We start from the raw sequence: 22044 nt of genomic DNA on the forward strand, positions 1-22044 counted from the left end.
GCTGATGTGAAAATTCAGAAGAAAAGCCTTGATTTTAAATTAAGCAGGCAGGATAAAAAAATCCAAACTAACTCAGAACTGAAATGTAGTAAAAAAAAAAAAAATTATGTTTAACGCCCATGTTTGGTTGGGGGGTTTGGTTTGGGGGGGATTTTTTGTTTTGTTTTTCTTTTTTTTCCCCCACTTTTTTTTTCTTTTCCCCACTCTGGGATGTATCTTTTTCAATGGAAACTATTTGCTAGAATGAATATAGAAGCATGGAATGGCCTGGGTTGGAAGGAACCTTAAAGATCATCTTGTTCTACCCCATGGGTAGGGACAACTTCCTCTGTCCCAGGCTGCTCCAAGCCCCATCCAACCTGGCCTTGGGCACTTCAGTGGATCCAGGGGCAGCCACAGCTGCTCTGGGCACCCTCTGCCAGGGCCTGCCCACCCTCACAGGGAAGAATTTCTTCCTAATATCCAAACTAAACTTACTTATTTTCAGTTTGGAGCCTTGTCCTCTCACTCTAGGCTCTTATAAATCGTTTATATCCATCTTTCCTGTAGTTCCTTCAGGCACCGGAAGGAATTTACATCCACCCAACCTGCTACTGCTGGTTTTATTTTCCTTCCCCTGAAGGATTTTGCACTGTTCTGTTCCCAGTCAGTGGCAGAGACCCCCACCCTCATGGAGAGAAGCTGGGCAGCTCTTAGGACAGCACTTTTTCTGGATTATCTCTCTAAAACAAGACCCAAAATGAAGGGTGTGGGGAGATTTAGAGGATTGACCCCAGGAATGGCAGGTTGGAGCCGTGGCTGTAGGTTGCAATGGGAGGTCTGGCTCCCAGGAGCTGCTGGAGGAACAAAAAGTTCCTCCTGTCCCTGGCATGGGTTGAGCCACGGCCGGTGGTGAGCTCCTGACCCAGCACAGGATGTCTGTGGGATGGGAGGGAGGCTTTTTGGAAAAGAACTTCCAGCACTTCTGCAGGAAAACGTTCTGCAAACAACTGTGTTTAATCTCGGTCTCTGCTCAGATGTGGGTGCTCGTGGTTTGCAAAGTTTGTTCAAGAAGGGGTCAGCAGGGTAACTCCAGCATGATGGACACTGGAGATGTCTTACTCCTTTACAGAAAAAAAGATTTGAACAGGGCAGGACATCTCTGAGCTGCCAGTGGAGTGAACTCTGAGCACTGCCTGGCCCCAGCCTGCGGTGGCTTCAGTTACAATAAATGTGTGTATTTTATGCTCCCAGTAATTACCTCATTAGGGGCACTTTGAAAGCAGATAGTGCTTGATCTCTTGGTTGAAAAGTTGTCCAAAATGTGGAAACTAAGAGGAGAGAGAACAGAAGGAATTCTTTAGAGCTCACATCTTGTATAATGTGGGGACTGAGAAAACAGACCTCGGCTCAAAAGGTTCTGACTCTCCTTTATATTTATGCCACTTCAAGCAGGATCAGAGATCAACTAAGAAATTCTGTGCATACAAACTTTTGGAGTTCCATTTTTCCCCCTTTATCTTGCCATGCAATATATAAAACATTTGTTAAAAACCTGAGGAGCTCTTGGGACCCCTCAACCTAAAATTATTATTGCAAAAACAAATCTTGCAGGATTTTGCCTCATCTGCAAGGTCCCAACCTGGAGACACTATTTGTGAGAAATAATAACACAGGATAAAGAGAAGAGTTTGGATTAGGGTTGGGTAAGAAATTGTAGCAGTCACTGCTGAAAATCTTGGGGTGAGAAATGTTCTGAGAAGGAAAGGACCGAGGAACTGCAGAAGATGGGATCTGGTGGGAAAAGTTAGGATAGGACGAAGAGCAATGAGGGAAGGGTTATTGAAGTGTTTTACTGATTTAAAAGAGACCCCAAACGAACAAATACACAAAAAAGACTTCTAGTTGGGCCAGCTCCAGGGATCTGCAGTCTCATAGGTGACTCCAGGAGAAGACACACTCCTTGCTTTACTTGGAATGGAGGGAGACAAATGACGAGAGAGAAAAATCCACACAGAGTGATAGGAAAAAGAAAGCAACCCTCAGCATGGAAGAGCTGTGCTGGGAAAAATGTGAACAACTCATGAGGATGTTGCTGTTATTTGTTCCAGTACTTAATATTCTAGACAAAGAGGGCTGTTCTCTGAATTTCTTCGGATGACCTTATTGTGTATTTGGATGTATTTGCTGCTGACCTGGAGTTTTGGATGGGCATTGGCTGGAAAATTTTTCCTTACAGAGATTGTTTTCTTGTTTCATAATAGGAGAAGTTTAACCCTTCTAGGAAAGGACAGCTGGGGCCTTGTTTCTCTGATATTGCCAATAATAACAGTCACTGGTTCCTTGTCCAAACATTCTTTTGACATGAACGACATTTTGTACAGAATGTATTTTTTCCAGAAATATATAAATTGTTTTCTAAATGCAGTGGATATTTTGACATTGATTTAATGGTTGTGGTATCAGACCCTTGAGGGGAAAATGCAGTACATTCTCCTTTGATTTTCTATTAATCTTCTTGCTCTTATTATCTTAATTTCAGTGGCTATTTCCTGTGCAAGGATGGAGTTGCTGTCCTGTCCCCAGAACCTCTGGTGGCCCTCCCACATTTTGACACGTGAGCATAACTACATTTACTTTATTTGGTGTATTTATACAAATAAGTGAAGCAAATTCCTCTGTGCTGGTGGCAAATAGAGACAAGGAAACCTCTTGTGACAGAAATAGGTGATGGAGTGGCAGATGCCAGGTCACTGTTCATATAAACAATTCTGGCTAATGTTGTTTGCATTTCTGCTTGTTTGTAAGCCTAAATGAGTGAGATGAACCCACACCACACAGCCAAATCCTCATTTTTTACTCACCTCATGATGTTGGCAGGACCTGATGCTGCTGGAGAACCAAAGACTGGAGATGCCAAGACATCTTAGATGTCACTTTACCTCGAGAAATCTGCCAGCTTTACAGGACTTGGGGAAGAGTGGGCTGTAAAGAGGATGTCTTTAAGAAGGGAATCAGTGGGCTGATAAAATGTTTGCTGCTAAAATTCCATTATCAGTAAGGCCTGGTGGGGCTGCAGCTCTATAGTGTTGTTAAAATACATCCACAATAAAATATCTTTCCCTCGAGCAGGTCTGTGGTGTGTGGGACATGCTCATGTGGCACAAGGTCTGCTGCTGTTCAGCACAGAGCAGCTGAGGCATTACCAAGAGTTCTACAAATAAAGCCAAAAGAGATAACAATACATGAGTTTTCCTACTCTGTCACTAGCAGAGGTGAGTTTGCAGGCAGCCAGGTGCTGGCTGAACACACAAACCTTGGAAAATTGCACACACGAGCTGGTGTTGCAGAGGGAGCATCTGGGACCATCCTTGGAGAGGCCCTGGCCTTTCCCAGGAATTCCTCCTCCTGCTCATCACAGCAAATTCCAAGTGCAGCAGAAAGACAGAGTCATGCCTCAGACCTTTCCAGATCCTATAGGAAACAGCCAGGACCATGGACCACATCCATATGTTGTCAGAGCTGGCTAAACCCTCTCGCAGTCAGAACTGCAAGCTGAATAACTGGAGCCTTGCATCAGATTTGGAAAACAATCTGTTCTGTTTCATACCCCATCCTCAGCATGGGGAGCAGGGATAACACTTCAGCTGGCAGCACTGGCCATGAGGTTTAACAGAATGCAGCTCATTCTTCCATGACTCTCAGCCCTGGAGTGTTGACAGCAAGAGACTTGAAGTGGGCCAAGGAAATTGATGCTGGATGCGAGTCAGGTACAAGGCTGAATTCAGCTTGGATTTAATGTTATTGAAATACCACAGGTGGTTTCTGTTAGGGTTTGGCCTCATGTGGCAGGACTGAAGTCAGGTCAGCTGTTCAGTGAGATCCAGCCTTGAATTCTCATGAGCATGGGGAGTTGAGTGAGATTTTAGTCACACCTGAAGCACAAGATTGTCCCTTTCCTGTTTGGGTGTGAACTTGGGACCAGAAATGGCAGGGCCCTGAAGTGTACACAGAAACCAGAGTGGGCTTGTGTGAACTCAGGTTTTAGTTTTCTTTAGCTTAACTGGGATTTGCACCAGTGAGCTGTGACATGGGGCTGGGGTTGACCCTTTCCCTTGTTAATCCATGGTTGTTTTATCAACTTCCAGTTGGTCACAGGGGAACCTCAAGGTGTGTTTGCAGAAAATCCGTGGGAGGGTTTGAGCCTGGTGAGAAACCACAGCAGCTCCTCATGCCCTAAGCTGTGTCCATGAGTGTGTTGAGGCTGAGCCACTGGGAAGGAGAAGCCTTCCATCTCCAGACTCTGGTTTATCCTGTGGTTTTTTGGACCTTGCAATGCTTGTGGATGTTCTGACATTGAAAAATACCCACCAGTGTAACAAGAGGACTTTCCAAGCTGTTCAAGGATCTGGTTTGCCATGTCTTGGTCAGGATTGGCTTTTACTGATATGGTTCAGTTAGAAATGTTCTGGATAAGTGCCAGGGACAGGATCAAGATGGAATTATGACCATGGTTAGGTATGAGCAGAATGCTGTATGAACAGAACACTTCCAATGTTACACCACAAAGCAAGGATGATTTCCATGCTTCCTGAGACAAGGTGCATAAAAGGAGAAAAACACTTCTCTACTGGGTAAAACTCAACCAGAGAAACCTGCTGGGGTGAGATACAGACCAGAGGGAACATCCCCAAATGTTGATGCCATAAAGTTCCAGAGTGGGTCATGTCATGCTTGTCTCTTGTGACATTTCTCCTTTTCCCCTCTTTTATCAATACAGGAATACAGGCACTTCCTCTGATATTTCTCACTTACACTTTTGAGGTGTGAAAGAGAGAGTAACATCTGGAATGGAAAGACTTTAATGCAATCAGATGTATTTGGAGTGGCACCACTTTTCATCTCCTAGCCCAGACTCTGAGTCCTCTCTGCAGTCACACAGAGACCGTGAAACAACCAACAAAGCTCTCCTGTGAGAAGGCTGCAAGTACCTTATGTAGCAAAGGTGGTACCACGGACTATAAATGGAGGAAATGAAACATTTCCTTGTCTCTTTTCACCCCAGAGGAATCTGTACTGGCTACAGGGGCCAAGGAGGATCACCAACCACATCCTTGATTTCCTAGGCTCAGTATTAGTGGGAGCTGACCCCAGTCTAAGCCTCATCTCTGCTGTTATTTGCCAACTCAGTCACTGGTGATATGATCCAGGGTGGTCATTTATTAGCTGGTTTGCTGCCTCATCTACATTTTTACCCATGATTTACTAATTGTGTTCAATCATTCTCTATTAGTTTGACAGTGTAAAGGGTGGCAGTTATTTCAGGTCTGGCTGGTTTATTAATTCCAATCAATGAGCAGCAGAGTGGGCTGTATTTTTCTGCTGAGTTTCAACAGTGCCAGTCACAAAGGTACAGAGATTTTGAACTATTTGACTCTATTTCTAAAAGAAGACTTTTCTCCTTCAGATTGATTTAAAATCAATCTGGCTTGATTTTAAATATTCAGCTTGCCCTCTTCCCCCTCCTCCCCATGCACAGAGGATTTGGATCCCAGAGTCTGGTTTTAGGTATCCTTAGCCAGTAAAATGGTCAAATATGGCTTCCAAAATATACAAATTGCACAAGACCTGGTTTCTACCAAAGGGCTGTTTTTTGCAGAGTCATTTTTTGCTTATAACTACGTCCTAGCAAAGCCTGAGGGACCTGTAAGAAGGATTTGTGGAGCCAGAGAGGTGGTTTGGTTTTTTTTTTTTTAATCCCTTCAAATTTCACCTCTATTTCTGAGGTCGAATCATAAATAAAAATGAGCTTCTATTAAACAAACAAACAAAAAAAAGGCAGGAGAAAAGTGCAAATCCTTCTCCTCCAGCTCTGGCTTTACCCAGGTATGCAGCAATTCTGTTTTATCATGGAAACACCCATTGTGTGAGAAAGCCTGTGTGAGAAAGGCTTAGGCTGGTGCAAATGAGGCTATGGAATCAAAGGTGACCCCCGACAAAGCAGAGAGAGTGATGCATCTGACTCTGTCTTATCAGAAGGCTAATTAATTACTTTATTATACTATATTACATTACATCTAAACTGAATCTGCCAAGCACTCACTCTGCACACAACTGCACAGACTGCACTCCTCTCGTGACTCTCCTGTGATAGTCCCAACACACACACACACACACACACACACACACACACACCTTGGCCTGATAGGCCAAGGAAACAAAACACCATCACTTTGGGTAAACAATCTCCATGTTGCATTCTACTTTGGCACAAACACAGGCACAGCAAATAAGGTAAGAATTGGTTTTTTTCCTTTCTCTGAGGTTCATAGAATGTGAATCTCAGAAATCCTTGGGAAGAACTGTGCCTTGCTTTTCTCTGTGAAGAGAAATGGGGCAACAGCAGCCTGCAAGGCTGATGGATAAAGCTGCTTCAATTCCCCTCATCCATTCCCAGTCTGGGTTGTACATTTGGGGGGAAAGCCCTCGGTGCCACCCCGGAGCCCAGCGGCGGTGAAGAACTCGCGCGGAGTCTCGAGCGATGTCCCCGCGCCGTGGAACAAAAGAGCCCAGTGTTGAGCCTAAATCAGGGTCCTAAATCATGGGCCCTGCTGTGACAAACTGCACGGGGCTTGCCAGTACTTTTAAAACGGGGCTTTCTTGCCAGGCTGAGAATCCACAGAGCCTGGCCAAAGAAAACAATGGGAGGGAGCCAGGGTTCTCCCAAGCCTTGGCATGAAATCCACAATAGTAGCTTTGGCTGAGCTCCATGGGCTCGAGCACATGCTCCAGAAGGTCACTTCAGAACACCATAATTGCTTGGTATTTACTTGCAGACAAAAATAATATAATAATAATAACAACAACACCACGAGTTCCACTAACACAACTGAGGGGCTCTGCTGCAGCCCCAGCCTTTGGTGTCCCGTCCTTGGTGCTGTGAGATGGAGGGGGAAGCGTGGCCTGAACAGCTAAATAACAGCAGGGGTGATGAGCAGCACGGCAGGTTTGGGGAGGGAGAATGGACTTTATGTCCCAGCTTGTCCTTGAAGCCCTGAGCAGAGTTTGTCACGGCCACTCAGGGGCTGTTTGCTGACCTTTGGGGTCATATTGAGGGTCACTGCTGAGTTCACCTGAGGAGAGTGTTTGCTTGTCCAAATATCCTCCTCTCTGCACCTCTCCTTACTGGCAGTCCTGCTGGAGAAGTCAGGATCTGAGCAGATCATTAGGACTGGAAAACAGCCCTGAGTCTAAAGTCTGGCTCTGAGCACCTCTGAGCTGGGCAGGGGGAGTGCAAAGCCAAGCTTATCCTGAATTTCAGGGCTTGGATTGGATGGTGCAAAACCCCCTCTGATACAGGATGTTTGCTCTTGATGCTCACAATTCAGGATATTTGCTAGTGGGACTCTACAAGTGCCCTATCCCTAAAAATGATCCCTCCAGCACAGAGGAAGAAGTGGGGCTGAAAATCCTTGAGCTGTCTCTGCTCTTAACATGCAGTATCCAGGACTCAGCCTTTACTATTTGCATTTAAAAAAAGAAACCACATTTGATTATTCAGCATTCTTCTTTTACATTTTTATTGCCATTTTGTAGAGCTCTGAAGACCAGAGAAAACCTTTCTGCTTGACATATTTAATATTTTAGCACTTCATAGTGTCTTTAGACAAAAGCATCCAACATGCATATGTGTTTTGGCAGCTCTGCTTATGGCCTCTGTTCTGTCTCTGGCCTTGAGAAGCAAGAGAATGAAAGAAGAAAAAAAAAAAAACCCACACAACTTTAAACTGGGTCAGGATTGTTCCCTTTATTTTTGTTGATAGCTCCATTTGGGATTTGCATTGATAGAGGAAGGGGGAAAAAACACATGCCCCAAGCATATATCCTTGAAAACCATGTCACATCTTAATTTTCCTGGGCTGGCAGTGCCTGAGTTCCACACTCTCTGTGATGTAGAACTAACGAGGGTAGAAGTGCAAGAAAACCTGCAATCAATTCCAGCACACACCAGGCACAGCACACCCAGGAGCTCACCCTGTGTGTGAAATTCAGGGTGCTGCAGGAGAAATCCAGGCCATGCAGCCATGGCAGCCTAGTATTTCTAGCTGGAGATTATTTTAGGCAGGATTCTGCATCCATGGAAAAACAAAAGCAAGCAGAAGTGCTCCCTGGCATCTCTTTGTGTCAAATACTTGTCCCGGCCACCTTCGGAGCGCGGCTCAAATCGCAAAGGCGCGGTTGTTAGGAAAGACTCAAGGCGTGGATTGAGGGCTTTCTTCTGGGCACTCAGGATCTGTTTGCCTGTGTTTTAATCCCCTGTGTGCCCAGGAGCTTTGTGCACATGAGCTGTGTGTTGCTGATACCATGGTGATGGTTAGTAACCCCAAAAAAGATCAGTGCTTTCAGCCAGGACACTGAGCCTACGGTGAGGGGCTGCCCTGGCCCCCCAGGCCAGCACTTCTGCCTGTTTCCACCTCTTTTCCTTTGGTTTAGGGCTTAAATTTCTCCTTGGAGAAGAGTTTTTGGACAGAATTTGTGCACAGAGTGATTTGCACTGTGAGATCCTGGTATCTGCGGGGGATTCCTTGGTAGTGCCTATAGCAGCAGGGGTAGAAATAATAGAAATAATCATAACCTAAGCCAGCAGCTGGTGGGAGAAGCAGAAGAAATGTGCTGTGACCTTCCAGGTGTCACATAACAACTCAGTGTCAGGGCCCTGAAAATAAACCCCCTGTGTATCCTGTCTGCAAGCCCAGTGCTCTGGGCTGGAGGGGACAGCACTGGCTGGTGACATCTCCTGATCTGGGTTGATTTACAGCCTGTGCAGAGGAAGGGAAAAAGAAATTAATGATACACAGAGTTCTTTGTAACTGTGGATTTTCATTTTTGCTGTATTATTTTAAGCCCTGACCTTAAAATCCTATTAACCTTCAACCCTGTTAAATCTAACCCTGTAAATCCTGTTATCTTCTACCCCTCACCATTGCAAATTTAGCTGTATCTTAGCTGCCTTGTGTTTAAGAAAGGGAATAGTCATTGGGGCATTAGCCCAGGAACTGGGAATTTTTAAAAATTTCCAAGTCCCCATTGTTTTCAGAGATCCCCTGAAAGTCCCTTTGCTTCTGTGTACTCAGGTAAAAGAGGAATCTCAGCTGACAAGTGTCAGATAAATGCACAGAAACGTGGGGGTGCCTCAAGTGTCTTAGCTTGTGCATTTTATTGCCAGGGTTGTTTAACCTTAGTGATTTGTAGAAGTATGACTGGTCCCTGCCAGGAATCTGGGTTGCTTTGCCATCAGATGATTCAGTCTTCAGTGGGAAGTTCCCTGTCCTTAGTGATCCCACGTGCTTTTCCCAGAAAAAGGGCTGATAGAGCAACACTGAAAGATTATCGGTCTGTCCCCTAAAGACTTTAATCCTTCAGAGTGAAAGTGAAACCCTCACCTCACCTTAGCTCCTCTCACTGCAGTTTGGGATCTGCCGGTCCCCTGCTCCCTTCCTCCACACTCCATCCTCTAGGGATGGACATTTATCTTCCCCCTGCCTCAGTTCTGAAGGGAGTCACTCTGGGGAATGTCACAGCACCGTGTTGTTATAATTCTGCAGGAGTGTTGAAGTCAACACGTGTTTGATGTTAGTTTTGGCAGGGCCAGGGTCACATCAACTGATGCCATCCCAAGCTGAGGAGAACTTCTACAGTCTCCAGTTATTTACCTACCACTGACCCCGTGAGCAGGGTTTGCACAGGGAAAAGCACGGAAATGGTTAATCTGAGATGCTTGGGCAGGCATCTCTCTGCCTGTCAGCTTTCCATCCCTCCCAGATGTGACACCTGATAGGGAACCGCTGGTGGGAACTGGCTGGAGGAGGCAGAGGAGGCAGATAAGGAGTAGCATGAAATTGTCTTTTGCTTCCCTGTGAGTGCAAGGGAAGAAACCAGCAGGTGTTTTCCAGGGGCAAATGGCATGAATTGAACAGCAGAAACCCAACTCTCATCTCTCAGGATAGTCTTCCTAAGCCTCTTGTGAACCTCCCTTGGCTCTGGTGGCAGCTCAGCCTGGTGGCTGGGCAGGTTCAGATATCTGCACATCTGTAAATAATGACAGACAGCAATTCCACTTCTCTCTGGGAGACAAAGCAGCACATTGAGCACTGCTGGCAGGGAGCAAAGACCAGCAGGACCAAGCTTAGGCCTGCTGATTTGAACTGTTCCCTGTGTTAAAGGGACGTCGTTGCCACGGTGGAATTGTCTGAAACCCAGCACTTCCAGCCCTCCTGGTTCCTTTTCCTTCCTCCTCTGTGTGCTGCTTACTCAGCCAAAGTAAGGGCTGACTAATATTGGAAGGATTTGCCTTTCCATTCCCTCTATCCTTTTTTTGGCCTGCTCCTTTCTTTAAAAATTACACACAGCGGCTTTGATGTCCAGACCTGCAGATGGGGAAACTGAGGCACAGGAGAAGGCCCAGAGCTGAAAGGTGGCACAGTGTCAGTGCAGGAGAGAGCAGCACAGCCAGGCACAGAGCCAGGCTCTCCTGATCTCTCATCCTGTGCCCAAGAGTTACAGATGGATGCCACCTCAATTCTGGCAAAATGAATTCTTGCCCAGATCATCGCTGGCACATTCCATATTCACTCCCAGCTCCTGAAGAGCCCCAGGTCACCTTCTGCAGGTGGGATCCCCACCCGAGGCCCTGTTTGCCTTGCACACACACCAGTAGCAGTGCTGGTGCACACCTGGAGCTGTGCCAAGGTTTAATGAGAATCAGAAAGGTGAAGGAATGTTTTTGGTGCTTATTTGTCCCTGCTGCTCCCAGGGGTGTCCTTTAACCCTCTGAGTTCAGCACTGCATTGTGGAAGTTTGGTTTTTGTGCTCAGTGCATTGTGTAATTGTCCCTTCAATGACTTGAAGAACTCTGTGAGTTCAAAGACCATATGGGGGGTAGAGGGGGACACCCAAGCACATAAATGACTTATTTAGGCAAGGTGCATATTGATTTCACTTTCTGTTTGGTTTGCAGGACTGCTGGTAGTGCCTCCTCTTCCTCCTGCACCAAACTCAGGAGGGGATCTTAATTCTGGGTTGTCAGTGAGCTCTGTGTTACCTGATAGAGCCTTTCCTGGAGTTAGCTAAAATAAGCTAAGAAGTGAAAAAAAAAAGGATTTTTTTTTTTTTTTTTTACCTCAAGTTTGAGCTGAGTTCCTCATTCAGTATTCTGGAATATGAAGTTATATATTCAGAAGAGAGTTTGCTCGGGATTATCTAAAAGGATAAAATGAAAGAAGTGCTGCTATTAATATATGTCTATAAAGAGAAATTTATATGAATGTCACCACATACTGCTCTGCCCCTGCCCAGTCCTGCCAGGCAGCGGCAGAGAGCAGAGCCCTCTCCAAGGGGAATGCTAATGTGGGAAGTTAACTTTGCAGCTCCCAGGAAACCTTGGATGGTTCTGCAGGTGCTGGGGGGCAGTGGTGTGAGCCATGGAGGGAAAAAACGCAGGGGAGAGCCAGGCCAGCTCTGTGTGACTGGGAAATGTGGCCCTTCAAAATGCAGGAGAAGCCAGAGGGATGTGCTGGCTGGGAGATTTGGCCTTGGACCAGGAACATTGCTGAAGGCAGGGTGGCAGCTCCCTGCTAGAGACAAATGCAGCTGTGCTTAAGGTGGTTCTTGAGGACAGTCTTTGTTCAGGCCGTTTAAAAAGGAACATGTAAACCTACACCTGCGAGGAGCACAGGGCTGTGGGGCTGAGCCAAACCCCGGGGAGGTCGGGAGGAATCTTTCCACTGACTTCAGTGGGCTCTGAGTCCAGGTCCCCAGTGATTGGCTTGAAGTGACACACAGACTATTTCTGTCCGACAGTTTTTTCCTTCCTGCGTTTTCCAAAAACACCAGCAAGAGAAGAACAAGTCAGGGCTTCATCTGTTTTGCCAAAGCAGGACTGAGGGTTGCATTATTCACCACATCCCAGGGCTGGCTCTGGAAACGGAGGGATGCAACACTGCAAAATCCAGACTTTTTTTTTTTTTTTCATGAGATAAGTAATCTGAGCCATTTGCTTTCTTGTTGTACAGGCTGAACCAATGGAATGGTTCAATGGGATGGAAAGATCTCTGGAAACATTCACAATGTGCTCTTTACTTGCTTTGGCGCGTTCCCAATCGCAGCGGGCGTGGGAGATGTTTTCTCTCTAAATTTGTAGAAACAACTAACAAATCCTGCAATGATCTCTGAAAAAGGACACTTGCCAGGAGGAGTCCAGCACAATGCTTGGAATTACAAGGCTCACTGTGCCTTCCAGTTCTTTTTCCTTGAAGTTCCCTTTAGCTAAATTTTAGTTCTTCACCCGTCCGTGGTGTGAGCTCTCCTGCAGCCGTTAGCACCACGGAGCAGTGGAGGCCTCCAACTCTATGATTAAAGCATTAAACATCAAATTCCTCTCTTCTGCCTCACTGCAGAAGTTTCAAAGGAGTTTGGTTGCTCTTTTTGTGGATTGATGTAGCTCTAGGGGCTTTGACAGTTGAACAGCCGTGGTTGTGTTGGTACACAAACTTCCCTGCTCTGTAAAAGACGTGTGTAAGAAAGCACTGACTGATGCATCTCTAGAGACCTCATGCAAGAGCTTAATTTAGTCCTCTTTTTTAATAGAAGCTTGGATCTCAAGCACTACTCTTGTGTAATGACAGGCAAAAGGAAAAACTAACAGGCTTGCTTGCTTTTGAAACCTGTCAGGCGGCTTTAAAGAGGGGCTCTGCAAACAGCAGCACGTATAAAAGTGAAAAAATGACCAAAATGCTGATGAAAAAACATTTTAAAGGCAGTCAGAGTGATGTGATGAGTAATTTGGGACTGGCAGCCTTTCCAAGCAGCACGTGAGGCTGTGTGTTCCCGGGGGAGTGCCTTCCCCAGGGCTGGGATCTGCATAACCAGGCTGGGACAGTGGCTCCCCTTGAGCCTGAGGGGTGTCCCTGGGAGCTGGGACCCCCCTCTCTCCTTCTCCTCTTTTAAACCTGCTGCATCTGCTGTGTATCCACCTGCAGACGTGGTGTTGAGGTCTCTGTGTGGATACTGGGAGCAGGACACAGCAGTGACAACCCTCCCATGAGATGGGAGGTCCCAAACCTTTCCTGCGCATCCTAATTGCAGCAGAAGTCTGGTTTTTACAGCCTGTAGCTGCCCCTTTATAATTTTTTGCTAAATCATGGTCTCCCAGCAGTCAGTTGACACTTTCACAATGCTTTGCAGCTCCATCCCTAAGGATTTGTCTCTATATTTAATGTATTTTGCCGTTTGATTAAAGCTCCTGCTGACAGCATGCTTGGCTAGGGATACAGAAGCTCAAAAAACTGAGTATATGGTGGCAAAAGACATGTGCTGTGCTCTGAAAGAGCTGTTATTCCTGCCTGCATTTGCAATCTCTGAGCTGGACCTCAGCTTGCGACCCCACAGATTCCAAACCCGTAATCACTGGCTGCTGCCTCTGCTGGGAAACACTTCATTAAGCCTTTAGAGTCATTAAGGATTTTCAGGAAATTTATGGCAGCTCAGGTCACGTTGCCTGTTTGTTTAGATAGGCAAGGATGTGCCAAAAACGTGGCCTGTAGAGTTTCTGTGCTCACCCATATCTGCTCAGGGGACTGCCTGGTTTGTCTTCCATTGCCTGTCCTGTGGTGGGATGCAGCAAAGAGCAGAGAGTGGCAGAAAATTAAGGGAAGTTCTGGCTTGGAGCTGGTTTCTTGCCTGAGGACAGTGGCCTCTGGACCAGCAGAGTGTGGGCTGGGACTGTGAGCTCAAATAAAGCTGCCACTGCACAGTGAGGGAGTAAGGACTGAGCTCAGGGCGAGTAAGAAACCTGGGGATTGGTCGCACAGGTTTTAAGGGAATATTGCTCCCTCCTGCCTTGGATCTAAAGGAGCTGAGGGAAGTCCAGGGATCTCATGGCAGCTTGAGCCAGACAAGGTGTGGCTTTATCCAGAATCTGAGTTTAGTATTCACCAGGATGGCTGAGAGCAGCAATTCATATTCATGCCACTAAGTCCCTTAATTTAATTCATCTGCTGGGTTTTTTTAAAATTAGTTTTTATTTTTTAAAGGCTTTCAAATGCCCTGTTGTGTAACAAACGTGGCATCCAACGTGGCTTGCCCAGCTGTCACAGAGAAGTTCTGCCACGCTGAGCCAGCTCAGCAGTGAGAGGCAACCTCCCAAAAGTGCTGTACTGATGGTGTTGTGCAAGGTTTGGGGATGCATTTGCAAGGTGTTTGTGCTTACAGACCTCAGAGGTGACTTTGTACTGCACTGTTGCAGAGCTGCATCTTTAAAGCTGGGCTTGCAAGTCTGAACTGGCAACATCCAGCAATGAACAGTGCCTTGGTCTGTAGAGCACCTTCTTGTTAAGGGTTAAAAGCACTTGTAATGAAGAAGGCCAGGTGTGATTTCAGTCTGACTGTGTAGCAGGGTCTAAAGACAACTTCTCAACCACCAGCTCCCCTGTGACCCCAGCAAGGGCTGTGCTGATGCCACAGCATGGACTGATGGCTGTCCCTGCAGGAAAGGCTGACCCCACTCTCAGGGAACAGAACAGCCCAATGTTCCTGCAAAGCAGCCAGCCTGGGCAGTCTGCACCTCCCTCTGTGTGGCTTTGTGGCCAGACTGGCACTGTTTATCTGTGGGTGCTCCCTGGGATTCACCCCTGGGATGGAGCCCTGGGTTTCTCTCTGTTTCTAGTTGCCCATGGCAGTGTGGATCCCTGCTGCAGGAGCTGATAACCTCTGTCTCTCCCATCTGATGGGCAGGCACAGGGGCTGGGGTTTCTCCCTGAACCCCTTGGGATCTCTTCCAGAAGGCTGACAGGTGAAAAGGGAAATGCCAGCGTGCACCTCAGGATTTTGGGACTGCCTCAAGGTGCTCCAGAGCCTCCAAAGGCAAGGACAAGCCTGGGACTTGCCCAGTAACACACACATTTCCCAGTACTCTGGTGTTAATGAGAATTAGAACCAGCCATGGCCCTGAGCCTACAAAACTTTCCACCCTCGTTTGTCTTTGCAGCCCAACAGAGGTGTAATGGAGGCTGGTAATGACACTAATTACTCCCCACCAATTTCAAGGACACCAAGGCCGTGCCAGCCCGGGATTAGATGGCTTCTGACTCTCAGCCCTTTAACAGGCCACTGGTTTCTCTTTCTCCCGGCGTTAATCAGCAGAGCTTTGCTGACACAATGCCTTGGCAGCGTGCCGTGGGGAGCTGCAGGCAGGGGAGGATGAGATAGACCATACGCCTCCATTTCCTGATTTGCTGTACATCAAGATATAGACAGACCTTCATTTTTTTTTTTTTTTTTAATGTGAAAGCAGAATGAAAAACTAGGTTAAATCAGTCTGGAGGGATACTAAGCCGGTTCTCAGGAAGCCTATGCAATTATTATGCCTCATCCCAGCCTTCTTGATTGGGAACATGCCTTTAAGAACATGATCAGCCCCAGGAGATCTCCCCCATAGCCTGGGAATTCCACCCTGTCTGCTGACGAGGAGGGAGGCTGGGCCACAGAAACTCTCCATTCAGAAGGAGAAAGCTTGGCTTCCTTTTTTTTTTTTTTTTTTTTTTTTTTTCCCTTCCCCTTTTTTTTTTTTTTTTTTTTTTTCCCTTCCCCTTTTTTTTTTTTTTTTTTTTTTTCCCCTTCCCCTTTTTTTTTTTTTTTTTTTTCCTTCCCTGGCAAATTATAAATGTGCACGTTGGATTCTTTTGTCAACCAAATCTAATGGGACTGGCCTGAGCTGAATGGCTGGTCTGTGTGATGCTGGGACTGGGTTTCTTTTCAGGTGCTCACTGCCTGTTTCCAGGAGATGAGGATTAGCATCTGCCTTTGGCTGGGAGCAGCTGTGGGCGCTGTGTCCCTTGGCTGGAGGGTTTTTGGGAGCTGGAATGGATCGTGTCAGGCTGGCTGGGCTTTGGGGCTGAACAGGTGCCTCCTCAGCCCTGGGTTATCACAGTCTAGGGCCAGCAGGGAGGATTTTTTTCCTCTTTTGAAAGGTGGGAAAGTCATCCAAGGTTTGGTTTTCATGCAGATTCCCTTCTGTTCCCTGCAGGGAATCAGGCTGCCAGCTCAGCTGGGATGAGCTGGTTGTGGGGATGAGGAGGGGAATAAAAAAGTTAATCAAACCTCAGGCAGGAGCACAGTTCTCAAGGCCAACGTGCCTGGGATTTCCTTTGCTGTCTTGTGAAATTCCTGAGCTACTTGGTCCCAGGCTAGCTGGGTTTTTTTTTCCATGACATTTAGAAAACAGGTTCCCAGGCAGAGCATTTTATTGATTTGATATTCTGATAAAACCCACCTAGATCTGACTTTCCAAGTGGAGAAAAAATAATTCCATCCACTACAACTGAAAGAATATGAAGCCTTCAACCTGCCCATTGCAGGAGTGAGCTTCCCTTCTGTCTCCCTGTCCCTGACACAGCCCCCAGCCCCAGAAAGACATGTGGCACACACACACATACACACAGAGGCTGTTCTTTGGGAAATCTGCCTTTGGGAGTGCCCATCCATTATGGGTCAGTGCAGCTGTTCACGTGAAGACAGCTCTAAACTCTCCCAGAGACTGCTGGCACACATCTGTGGGGGTCTCTCCCTCCATCCCTGGGGGCAGGAGGGAAGTGCTGCCACCTCCTCCACCCTTGGGGGCCTCTTGGGAGAGGCTGGTGGCTCTGGTGGCCCTGGTGGCTCTGCACACACCTCACCCCCACACCCCACACGTGCCAGCTGCTGCTGTGGACACTTGGCCCTTGTGCCAGCTCCTTGGCAAAGCCTCCTTGCTGACCCAGGCAGGGCTCTGCCCCTCTGAGGAAACTCGTGTGCATTTTGTGAGGTTTGACTTTGAAAGAGCAGCTTCCTCCAGCTCTGACTGCATCCATTTCTGCACCAGCTCTTGTAAAAGGTTTGAGATGGAATTAGCTTTTACTTTCCACTGCAAGCTTCCAGCTGGGGGGCTGTTTTCCTATGTGTGTCCAGAGAAAAGCTCTCTGTGTTCATGGAGACCCCTAAGTGCCACTGCCCCCTCCAGCATTGCTTATCCACATTAAGTCCCAAACCTTCCTAAGCCTGTTCTGATGGGTCTGGGTGATAAGTCACCAGAAAGTGCAAACATTCCAAGAGAAGGTGAGGATCTGTGTTCCCCAGCAATAACCTTGTGTCCCTGTGGTCATTCCCCTACCCCACAACTGCAGCCTTTGAGCTCTTCTGGCTGAAAAATGTTCCCAGGGGCAGGGGCCAGCAGTGACAACCCCCCTACACCACCCAGGTCCCAAAATTTCCCTGCACATCCTACTTCCAGTGCACCTCTGCTGGGTGCTGAGGGGACATGGGTGTGAGAGGGTGGCAAGGGCAGGGCTCCTGCAGCCCACTGAGAGCTGTCAGCATCCCAGAGTGGGAAAAGAATGGACACCAAATAGCCAGGAACTGTAGTTTCAAATGTAAAGCAATCCAGGCATTTCCAGCCAGAGGCTTTCCCCCAGCTGTTGGTTTCCAATAGAGAATTATGATCAGTAATTGATACTCTCAGATGTCTCAGTGCAATCCCCAGAGAAGAATGGTCAGGGCAATATTTTTTTTTTTTCTCCTCTCACTGGAAAATTGAGCCCCAGCTGGGGCTAATAAGTGCTTTCATTAAAATACTGATCTTAATCCAAAGCTGAGAATAATGTCTCCTCTGTACTGCAGCTCTCCTCAGCTCTGACAGGAGCTCTGCTTTTGAACAAGAAATGAAAGAGGATAAATAGACACTTCTCACTCCAACACCACAAAATCACCCATGGAGGATCCCAGTGAGGGCATTTTCTATTTAATTGCAGCAGTGGAATGTGTTCTTGAGCCTCTCATGCAACAGTGATGGAGATGGGTGAATAGCAGTGATCCTCCTAGATCCACCCTGCTGCTCTGCCCAGGATGGTCCCACCAGGCTGAAAATGGGGAGCAGAGCTGTTTGTTGGGCTCCAGACACAGCCAGAGCCTTTCCATGATCTCAACACAAGGATTTGTTTTGTCCTCCCCCTTCTTCATTTCCTTCTGGGCACCACAGAGAGATTATTGGTGATATTTTCTCATCCAGAGCTGATCAGAGAGAGGGAATTTGCAAACTACATCTTGAAAGGGTGAAGGGTTTTTCCCCCACTCTCACACAGAGAAAGAGAAGGAATCTCCCCCTTTTATTTTTTCTAGGAATAGGGCCTCTGCATTTCATTAAGAAAATGCCAAGAGCTTTGTTTCATGTTTTTTTTTTGACACTCTCCTCTTTCCAAGTCTGGACATGAGTTTTGTTCTGATCAAGAGTAGGATCATAAGGCATCGAGTACAACACAGAATGCCACTGCTCTCCCTCACTTCCCTCCCCTCTTTGTCCTGTTCTGTTTCTGTCACCCCTTTCATTTAAAGGTCATCCTGTCCCTGCTCACATCTTTCCTACTTGTTCTGCACGGAGGACTGGGACAGGAACACTCCAGGAGAAGCCTCAGATGCCATGAGGAGAGAAAAACTTGATTTTCCCTGCAAGTGAGGCAGACTGGGACTCCCAGCAGAGCCTCCTGCATGTGTGTCAGGTGTCAAACTGAAGAAAAAATGTCAAACCTGTGCAGCTGGTGGCTTTTGGGGGGAAGAACTGCTGAGAGTTCCTGTGAGGAAAGCTCTGAGGCACAGATGATGTCCTGAGAGCTGAGGTGCTTTGTGAGGAGCAGCTGAAGCTCCCCTGAAATGAACTCTCTTTTTTCACCCTTTTCCTTGTCCAGCTTTCTGCCTCCTGGTTTTCCTGGAGAGGGTAAGAAGGGCATTCCAGGTAGCAGATTTAAAAAGGGAAGGGCCCAAAAATAGAGAATTCATCAGATATCTCTGAGAACATGTGATCAGAGGAGTCACACAGCTCCGGGGAAAACTTCAAACTGCTTCAGTGAAGGGCTGCTCTGGGATTTATTCTCTTTCCTGCTGGATCTAGGATGTCCTCATTGAACAGCAGCATCTTCTTGCCCTCATTGGCCAATAAAAGTGAGCAGCCAAGTTTTGAGTTCCACTGACAGCAAATTGCACATTATTTCTTAATGTTTCTTAACATTAAGTTTCTTAAGAACTGCTCTTCGCTTCATTGACACCACTCCTAATTAGTGCTTGATACTTTTTAAAAATCTCTTGCTTTGTGAAGCTTGATTTGGTTGTAAATTAAGGATAAGACATCTTGTGTGCAGGTTTTGGCTGTCCTTCTGGGGATTTATTGATACAGTTTATAAATATATTTATATGTTTTAGCACTGAACCTTTACAAATGCATTGAATTGTGACCTGCACTGCTTATTCTCAGGTGGGATAAAAGTAATGCCTGTTTGACAGGGACAGGAGTAGAACTGCAGTTAAAACTAAAGCATGAGGGATGTTCCATGTGGATTTAGGAAACAAAGTGGAAAATACAGAGACTTCACAGCAAATCTAAAATGCTGCACGTAGTCAAAACTACAATTTTGACAGCTGGGAATTAGTTGCACTCAGAGGCAGACAGAGCACCACAGAGCCCTGGAGAGCTGCTGCTCCTGCTGGCATCACAACTGCCCTGTACCTCACAGCAATCCAGATATTCATCCTCAAAACTAGGTCTGCACATTTATCTTCGCCTGCAGCACCACCTTGCACTTATCCTGCAGGATCTTCAGCGCAGGAATTGCCCGGTTTGGCTTTTTGGGGGAGCACCTGACGCTTCCAAACCAGTCCCACCCTGCCATTCCTGGTCATTTCCAGAGGATTCCTCCTGCTGCCGGTGCAGGGACATGCAGGGAGTGTCCCCAGGCCAGCTCTGCTGCCAGCTGCAATCTGCACAGTTTCCCGAGCAGCCCGAGGAGGACAAGCCAGCCTTTTAGATTGCACGTAACCCTTTCTGAGCCAGGAAGCCCAGAATAGCAGAGAGAGGGCTTGGCAGCCTCCCCTATGGCTTAAGAAGGAGCTATTTGTTCTCCTAATTACTTGTCTAGGAGAGGGGGTCTGTCTGACAGTGCTTTCCTGCAAAGCATCGTGTTTGCCCTGAAGCCAAATAAAACCTCGGTGTAAACTCCTGCCCAGAGAGAAGAAAAGGCAGCTCACAGGGAGTTTCTGTGAATAAAAAGGCTGTAACCATTTCAAAGCATCTCTTGTGCATCAAGAGAGCGTGATCCCTAATATCTCACATGCCTAAAAGGTTCTTTAATATCCAGGAATAGGCCCAGGTGTGGGCTGCTTCCCTTCCCCTCACTGAGACTTTTTAGCTGGGTGTGTCAGACCCTCTCCCTGCCCACCCCGTGGCATTCCTGACACTTTTCCCAAGCCATGCCAGCACTGAAAACCTGGATTTCTTTCCCAGACAGGAGCTGCCTTAGGGCAGGAGGGATCAGGCCCTCTCCTCTTGGCTTTTCCCACAAATGCAGAGCTGGGATGGCTGAGAGCAGCTCGGGCAGCGTGGCTGCTGCTGGATGGTAATTGTGGCTTTGGGGTTTTGTGTTACCCACTGGCTAATCCCCTGCAATCTTCTCAGGTTTCCAAGGTTTACTTCAAGCCAGACTGTCCCTTCTCCCACTCCCCCCAGGATCTGGTGATGACATTTGGCTTTTTCTCTGGGAAGGGGCATTTCACCACAGTCCTGACCTCTGCCAGACCACAGGGCATCTGCACAAGGGAGGGTTGGGCAAGTGCCTCTTGATTCCAGAGGTTTTCTTTTGTTATTCCATACACTGGAATCACTTTAACATCATTTCCAGTAACAAATGCACCTAATGAATGGGTAGAAGGATTATTGCCCTCTGTGGTACGTGGTCAGAGTTGCTCAGCTGTGTCCCACAGTTGTGTGCTCGAGGTCAAGGGAAATCAGCAGTGGGGCAGGTTTGTGTTTTTGGAGCACACGGACCCGAGTTCTTGGAGAGCCACTGCTGTGAAATCCAGAGTAGCTGTGGCAGCCTGAACTTCCCAGGTCAGAGTAGAGAACTAGGAAATTTAGGAAGGAAAACAGCATCCTCACCTCCCTGAAGTTACACTTTTATTGGAAAATTCTGTCTCTGACTTGAAAACACAAAGGCAGCAGGTGCACTGCTTGGGCAGAATGGAGTTAGGGGCTAAGTAAAGCCCCTGAATACTGAGAGGTGACTTTTGCAAATTTTCAACCTCTTTTTTTGTTCCCCTGGTATTTCCTATGGAAAAAATTTTCCTCCCTTCAGTGGTGCAGCTCTCTAAAGTGAGGCCAGCAGAGCACATGCACACGAGGTCCCTGGAGCTGCCCAGTATTTGAGGACCTGGAAGGAGAAGGTGCCTGGTGACCTGAGAGTGGTCTCAAGTTGATATAATTTTGCTTTCCTTGGCCTCCCTGAAATGCTTGGTGGAAAAATAACAACTGGGCCAAATCCCATTATTTTACATCAAGGTAATCAAAGTGGTCACTTCACTGGCTGCTGCAGGACGAGCTATTTCCTCTCTGAATTAGCCAGTTCAGCCTTCAGTTTCTCTCCTCTTTGAAGAGCCAGTGGGTTGGGGGCTGAATGTCCAGATAAAACACCTTCAAACTGAGCTGGGCACAGACTTCTGGAGACATTTGGCTGTGTGGGACTTCACTGTGTGCCAGAGGCAAAGCAACCCCAGCAATTCATTCAGCGAGGGGGTGTGAGGGAGGACAATGCAAAAGAAAGAAAATGATGGGCCTCAAACTGATAGACAGCAACATTTTGAGGACCTCTGAAGAATGCTTCAAATAAATATTTTAAAATTTGGATTAACATTTTGGACATTGTGGCACAAAGCTGAAAAAATTCTCTTTATTTGTCGGTTTGTTTCTACAATCTTTTGATCAGCTTTTCTGTTTAGATTTGTGAGGTTTTGTCAATGGTAAGTTTTAAACTGTTTATTTCTGTGTCCAAAAACCTTTGGTCCCCTTCAGAATGAGTTTCCCCCTTTTCTCCAGGAAAGGATAAAATTTCTCCTACCAATCTCAGGTTGCCACACAGGTTTGGTCACAGGATTATGTTTCCAGACACCTATCATAAGATTTTTGTACCTCATTTTCCTTTTCTGTGTATTAATTCT

This window comes from Onychostruthus taczanowskii, unplaced genomic scaffold, assembly GCF_017590055.1.
Source record: "Onychostruthus taczanowskii isolate IOZ18803 unplaced genomic scaffold, ASM1759005v1 scaffold14, whole genome shotgun sequence".
Taxonomy (NCBI): Eukaryota; Metazoa; Chordata; class Aves; order Passeriformes; family Passeridae; genus Onychostruthus; species Onychostruthus taczanowskii.